Raw genomic sequence first — 7,553 nt, 5'->3', positions numbered from 1 at the left:
TTCATGATGCTTGTATCTAAACCAAAGTAGATAATTTTACAATTTTTCTATACATAAGTTGGGGTCTCCATAAGCTTCAATATGAGGTCCTAAACATAGTATAAAAGTGCATCCTTAGCTAATATAGTCAAAACGTTGGCCTTGGGGTAAGTTGAGCAAATATATGTTTTTTCTTCCAAGGCATTATCACTGGAATATTAAAAATATATATATATTTAACTATGCAGGTCAGTTAAGAACAAATTCTTCTTTTCAATGACAGCCTAGGAACAGTGGGCTTACTGCCTTGTTCAGGGGCAGAACAACAGATTTTTACCTTGTCAGCTCAGGGATTCAATCTTGCAACCTTTTGGTTACTAGTCCAACGCTCTAACCACTAGGCTACCTGCCACCCCAATATGAGGTAACAACAGGGCCTGGCCTATGTTAAAAGCGTTTGTTAGGTGTTAAGCCTGTGTTAAAAGAGGCTGAAGATAATTACAAGACAACATTCAATTGTGAATGTGTTGAATTAAGTGTTTGGGAAGTAGAGATAGACATTGTTTTAAAATTGTAGTGGTAATATTTAATTCTGTACAGAAATGTGTAGGCAGGCAGGTTAATTTAGCTTGTCCCGCGGCTCAACTTACCGCATACGCAGGGTAAGTTGTGCCACGAGACCACTTTTTATGGACAAGCTATGTTTTCAAAACGGTTATGTTTACATGAATGCTGATTATTTCCAGGGATACACAACATGCTGAATGTAGATATCTTTGTTAGAAAGAATACTATATTTCCCTTGACGGAGTGATACTGAATGTAAAAAATGTCTCAACTTACCCCACTCTCCCCTAAGGAATAAAATGGATTCATGTTAGGTTTAGGAAAGAGTAAGGTTAGGTAAAGGTTAGATAAGATAAGATAATGACTTTACTTTCCCCATTAAAATGTTGGTTGCGGCTCTGTGCATACATAACACATAATCGAAGATAGACAAAGGAAATATACAGACAATATATAGGGTTAGGGAAAGGCATAAAAATTTACATTGCCACCATTCATTTTCTGCCGGTTAAACATGCACTGGCTTTAATTTACCCCAAGATCCCACAAAGAACCAAACTTTAACATGATAGTCCAGCAGAATATAATCAATGGCTGGCTGCGGAAGCAGCAGCAGTAGCAGTCAGTGGTCCAGTATCATATCAATGTTGACCTTAGTGTATTCTGGCTGTCCTGGGGTGATTATTGATTACGAATGATGAACCTGTCAAAGTCAATAACCATCCAAGCAGGAAGTCACATTGTCTTTTGGGTTTTTAATTAGGCTTTTAGGAGAGCAGAGAGGAGAGGGGGCAACATTGTCTGGCTGGGATCCCAAAGAACAAATTCCTGGTCGGCAGAGAGTGCATGGACTTTAACCATGTGGGCAAGAAGTACTCTGGGATGGGTCTCAGATACAGCTCTCCTCTTTTTTCCCTCTCCTATTTTATCCCCTCTCTTTCCTAATGTGTGTTCAGATACACATTTTTGTGCCAGAACTTGTTTAAACAGAAAATACACAATAAACCCATTGGTTTTGATTATACATTTTGCACAGTAGTCTTAAATCTGGCCAATCATCAACACTAGCATCCTATTGCCACAAGAGGGTAGGCTCACTTCACGTCAAACACAAACCGTCTGCTCGTCTGTATGATCGAAAGGAGTCACAGCCTCATAGCCTCTGTGCTATCTAACTCTTAGCATCAATCAACATTAGTCCTTGCGTTCGTCATGAAAACAGTCTGAAGATAATGATGTCCATCTGTGAGTCCTCACTAGATAAAGAGATCCCTTCCCTTCGCCCTGATGATAAAGTAATCCTCTGTATCTTGTCTTGACTGTTTGAGTGTGTGTGTGTGTGTCTGATTGCTTGTTTTGTCCTTTTTAAACCCCTGCTAACTCAGTCCGTGTTAATGAACTAAATACTAAATTAATTCTGTGTACTGTAAGATGTTCTTATGTAACCAATCACATTAGTGTATGTACACATTGTAAGTTAACAGATGAATTCATTCGCACAGCAAATCAGCTCATTCCACCTAATGGCTCCCTATCAGCCAGAGAAAGCACTTCTGTGACAAATAATTATTTGCCCTCAAAACCCACTGAAGACAAGAAATCCATCCCAAAAGTAGGGTTTTGATAATACCAGTATCGCGATATTTGATTTTCCATGTAAAATATTATGTGATATAAGTTTTTTTTTAAAGCCTCTGGATGACAACATAATGATGTTTGTTTACAACATTAGGGCTGTTTCCCTAAAGAATTAAAAAATACTTCATGTTTTGTTTCCTTGCCATGATACCACTGTGTATCGTGATACTGATGTCGTCACAACCCTGCCCAAAAGGAAATACATTTTAGCAGACACTCTTACCAGTGCAATTAGAGTTAAGTGCCTTGCTCAAGGGCACATAGAAAGATTTTCCACCTAGTTGGCTCTGGGATTCAAACCAGCGATGTTTCTTTTAACTGCTAGGCTACCTTATCCCTATATAGAGCCCTGGTCAAAGGTAGTGCACTATATAGGTAAGGCATTTGGGACACCATCAAGGTATCTGTGAGTACATTTTTATGGGACTTGTCAGCCAAGAGGAGTGTCATTGCAGTGGTATGAGTCTGATAACATGCAGGAACCAGCACTGTAAACTCTAAGGCTGCATCTCAATTGGCACCCTATTCCTTGGACAAGGTATGACAGCAGGCCTCTGGTCAAAAGTAGTGCACTATATAGGGGATAGGGTGCCATTTGGGATGTCGCGTTACTGCATTATCACTCAGATAGGCCTTAACTAGGAACAAACAGAAAATAACTCAGGTATTAGGAGATAAAGCTCGTCTTAAAGGGATAGTTCCCACAAATGACAAAATTGCACATTAGTTTACTTACCCTGTAAGCAGTCTATGGATAAGGTATGACAGCAATCCATGCTTTGGTTAAGTTTCCCTGGCAGTGGTTGGCACTGTTCCCAAACATGTAAGCACTTGTAAATAGTGCCAGGGGAACTTAAACAAAGCATGTATTGCTGGCATACCTTGTCCATAGACTGCTTACAGGGTAAGGAAACTAATATGTACTTTTGTAATTTGGGTGAGCTATCCATTTAACCTTTTCCAGGACATTTTCCAGCAGGACATCAAGTTTACATATTCATGTCCTCCCATACGGTCATGACTCCCGCCGAAGTCGGCTCCTCTCCTTGTTCAGGCGGCGCTCGGCGGTCGATGTCACCGGTCTTCTAGCCATCGCTGCTCCACCTTTCATTTTCCTTTTATTTTGTCTTGTTTTTCCGCACACCGGTTTTACATCCCCTCATCACTCTACGTGTATATATTCCTCTGTTCCCCCATGTCTGTGTGTGTAATTGTTCGTTACGTGTCATGTGTGACGCTTCATGCTGGTTTTTCGCCGGGTCTTGTTTGGAACCCGTGGTATTGTATGCTGTACATTATTTGTGTGACAAGTGCGCTATTCGCTTTTGCCTGTGAGTGTCGTTACGCAGTTGCGTCTGACTGTTTTCCTTCTGCCAAATAAAGTGTGCCTGTTCACTCATCTCTGCTCTCCTGCACCTGACTTCAGTTAACCAGTTGTGCACACTGTTGACACATACTACTTATTCCCCAGTTTCTCTCGACAGATGTCTCTCGACAGATGTCTCTCGACATCTCTACAACTAGCAGAGCAAAGTCTACTTATTCCCCAACCTCTACGATTATGTAATAACTTGTCACCATACAACAAAGGCTCAACAAACAGGCCCTGATTTTTTATTTTTTATTTTTTTATTTAACCTTTATTTAATTAGGCAAGTCAGTTAAGAAAAATTCTTATTTACAATGTTAAGAACAAATTCTTATTCATCACTCTGATTATGAAGGCATCCTACACCGAAACCTAAGCCTAGATTTATTGTGTCCGCTGTATTTGGCTTGGATTGACTAACCGAATACAGCAGACACAGAAATGCAGTTTCAGAGAAGATGTAATGTCACATGTCAACCTCAAGACCCGGCCCGCGAAACGATTTAAAATGGCCCCTATGTTATCTACAGTAGGTTTAAAAAAAAAATCATTTTGGGGGTTTTGAAAAAAATACTCCTTGAGTTGTTAAAACCAGATATAAACTACGTAGAAATGACAATGGTAACAGCATTCATTAGCTTGCTAACAATCACTGAAATGAAAGCTAGACAATGAATGAACATACAACATTTAAAAAACAAAACCATTTGATGGCAAAACAAAGGCTTCAGTCTTAGAAACCATCAGGCATTTAAAAAATATATATATATATATTTAACCTTTATTTAACCAGGTAGGCAAATTGAGAACACGTTCTCATTTACAATTGCGACCTGGCCATGATAAAGCAAAGCAGTTCGACACATACAACAACACATGGTTACATTGCAAACATAATGGATAAATAACGTAACCATACACATTTATAGACAGAGCTATGGACTGACTATCCATGAGATTGAAATAATAGTTTTAACCAGAGCCATATACAGTGCCTAGTGAAAGTCTACACAACCATTGCACTCATTACACCCATTGTGTTCTCATTATGCTGCCTTAAATTATATCTAAAAAAGGGATTACATCTACACAACCTACTCCACGTTTCAAAGTGAAAGAATATTAAAACCAAGATGTCTATATATATTGTATTTTCAAGTATTAAATCTTATTCGAAATGATTCACCGCTGTAATAGCTGCCAAAGATGCTTCCACCAAGTGATAACTCTGGGATGTGAAAACATACACATTCATTATTTTGTGTTAATTTGGAAAATGTCCTAGCATTTTTTGTTCACTTTTGAAAATGTGGAGCAGGTTGTGTAGATTTGTAGGGAGAAAATTCAAATGAATCCCTTTCTACATTTAATTTCAAGGCATCAAAATGTGAACTGATCAAGGTGTATGTAGACTATTTAGGTGGCTCTGGTTAGAACCATGTTTTGAGTCTATTCATTGGTTGCACCTCCGTTACACGGTTGTGCCATTATTGTGAACGTTCTAAAAAGGTCTCAACCATAGGGGTACGAGGTAGTTGAGCTAATATGTGCATGTAGGTAGAGGTAGACGTGACTAGGCAATCAGGATAGATAAATAACATAGTAGCAGCAGCATACATGAAGACTGTAAAAGTGTGTGTCTGTGTGTGTGTGTGTGTGTGTGTGTGTGTGTGTGTGTGTGTGTGTGTGTGTGTGTGTGTGTGTGTGTGTGTGTGTGTGTGTGTGTGTGTGTAAGTATGTGTGAGTGAGTGTGTGGGTACAGTCCAGTGAGTGTGCATATAGTCAGGGCAAGAGAGTAAGTACAAATAAAGGGTCAATGCAAATAGTCCGGGTGGCGATTTGATGAACTGTTCAGCAGTCTTATGGCTTCGGGGTAGAAACTGTTCAGGAGCCTTTTGGTCCCAGACATTGTGCTCCAGTACCGCTTGCTGTGCAGTAACAGCGTGAAAGTCTATGGCGTGGGGTCTTTGACAATCTTCCCGGGCCTCCCTCAGACACTGGCTGGTATAGAGGTCACCAGTTCTCAAGAGAATCTTCATAACATTAAGACGCAACTTGCAACCCATGAATACACTGTTTACAATTCAATGATTTGCAGACATTGGCGTAATATAAGCTTATATTTTGGGTTTAATAAAAAAGTAAGCCTATCATAACCCCTCAATTCAGTCTTGGTTTTAACTTAACTGCCCTTCACTGACATGAAGGTAGGCTTACAAGTGCATGGTGGGTAGAGGAATTGACCGACAAATCTATGGATATAGCAGCTTATAGCCTAATTTCGTCTGTCAAACAGGTAGGTCTACCTCTTATTTCTAAACTAGGAAGAAATAGGCTCCAACACAAAGCCCTCTTGTTGTTAGTAAAGTCTAATTAAAATGAAGACGGTTGAAATGATGGCTACTCGAATTTGCCTACTTTCAGCACCATGAACTGTCCATTTCCGATTCATTGTGCCGCAGCTGCTACTTAAAGTTTCAGCATCACAATGTAAGTTATTTGAATCTGGCTTATTGTGAGGTCAATAACTCTGATAAATAGGCATACATCATGGGTAAGAAACATTTTTATTAATAAAATAAATTATAGTAGTAGCAAGATATCAAAGTTGACCTCGGTCATCCTTCTCATCTTCGTGCTCTCCTTCTGAAACTGAACAGAACATAGGTTATAGGCTAGTCCGCACGCAATAACGTTTTTTTGGACTAGGCCTAATCAACATTAAAAAAATCAGAAGAAGCCTTTGATTCCGTAGGCCTGCCAATGTAGGCCTAAAAAGCACAGCCATTGGTTAGACAGCACACAAAACAGTTATTGATCAGCAAGAGCAGAGCAGGCCGATGCTCAGGGTTGGAATATCCATTGCCGTGTGTAATTCAGCCTAGTTTTCTTTACACCATCCCAGCAGCTACGTTAGAAATATAACTTTGCTCTGTGCTTCTCCGAGCATGAACTTTGTAGCCTATAGCCTATAGGCTATGGATCATTTGATTGAAGCCACACAAAGTAACCACTTGATTTTTATTTTTATTTTTATTTTTCACCTTTATTTAACCAGGTAGGCTAGTTGAGAACAAGTTCTCATTTGCAACTGCGACCTGGCCAAGATAAAGCATAGCAGTGTGAACAGACAACAACACAGAGTTACACATGGAGTAAACAATAAACAAGTCAATAACATGGTAGAAAAAAGAGAATCTATATACAATGTGTGCAAAAGGCATGAGGTAGGCAATAAATCGAATAATTACAATTTAGCAGATTAACACTGGAGTGGTAAATCATCAGATGATCATGTGCAAGAAGAGATACTGGTGTGCAAAAGAGCAGAAAAGTAAAGAAATAAAAGCAGTATGGGGGGTGAGGTAGGTAAATTGGGTGGGTAGTTTACAGATGGACTATGTACAGCTGCAGCGATCGGTTAGCTGCTCGGATAGCAGATTTTGAAAGTTGTTGAGGGAGATAAAAGTCTCCAACTTCAGAGATTTTTGCAATTCGTTCCAGTCGCAGGCAGCAGAGAACTGGAAGGAAAGGCGTCCAAATGAGGTTTTGGCTTTAGGGATGATCAGTGAGATACACCTGCTGGAGCGCGTGCTACGGGTGGGTGTAGCCATCGTGACCAGTGAACTGAGATAAGGCGGCACTTTACCTAGCATAGCCTTGTAGATGACCTGGAGCCAGTGGGTCTGACGACGAACATGTAGCGAGGGCCAGCCGACTAGGGCATACAGGTCGCAGTGGTGGGTCGTATAAGGTGCTTTAGTAACAAAACGGATGGCACTGTGATAAACTGCATCCAGTTTGCTGAGTAGAGTATTGGAAGCTATTTTGTAGATGACATCGCCGAAGTCGAGGATCGGTAGGATAGTCAGTTTTACTAGGGTAAGTTTGGCGGCGTGAGTGAAGGAGGCTTTGTTGCGGAATAGAAAGCCGACTCTAGATTTTATTTTGGATTGGAGATGTTTGATATGAGTCTGGAAGGAGAGTTTGCAGTCTAGCC

Source organism: Salvelinus fontinalis, chromosome 1, assembly GCF_029448725.1.
Source record: "Salvelinus fontinalis isolate EN_2023a chromosome 1, ASM2944872v1, whole genome shotgun sequence".
NCBI lineage: Eukaryota > Metazoa > Chordata > Actinopteri > Salmoniformes > Salmonidae > Salvelinus > Salvelinus fontinalis.
Note: the sequence above shows the minus strand (reverse complement) of the source record.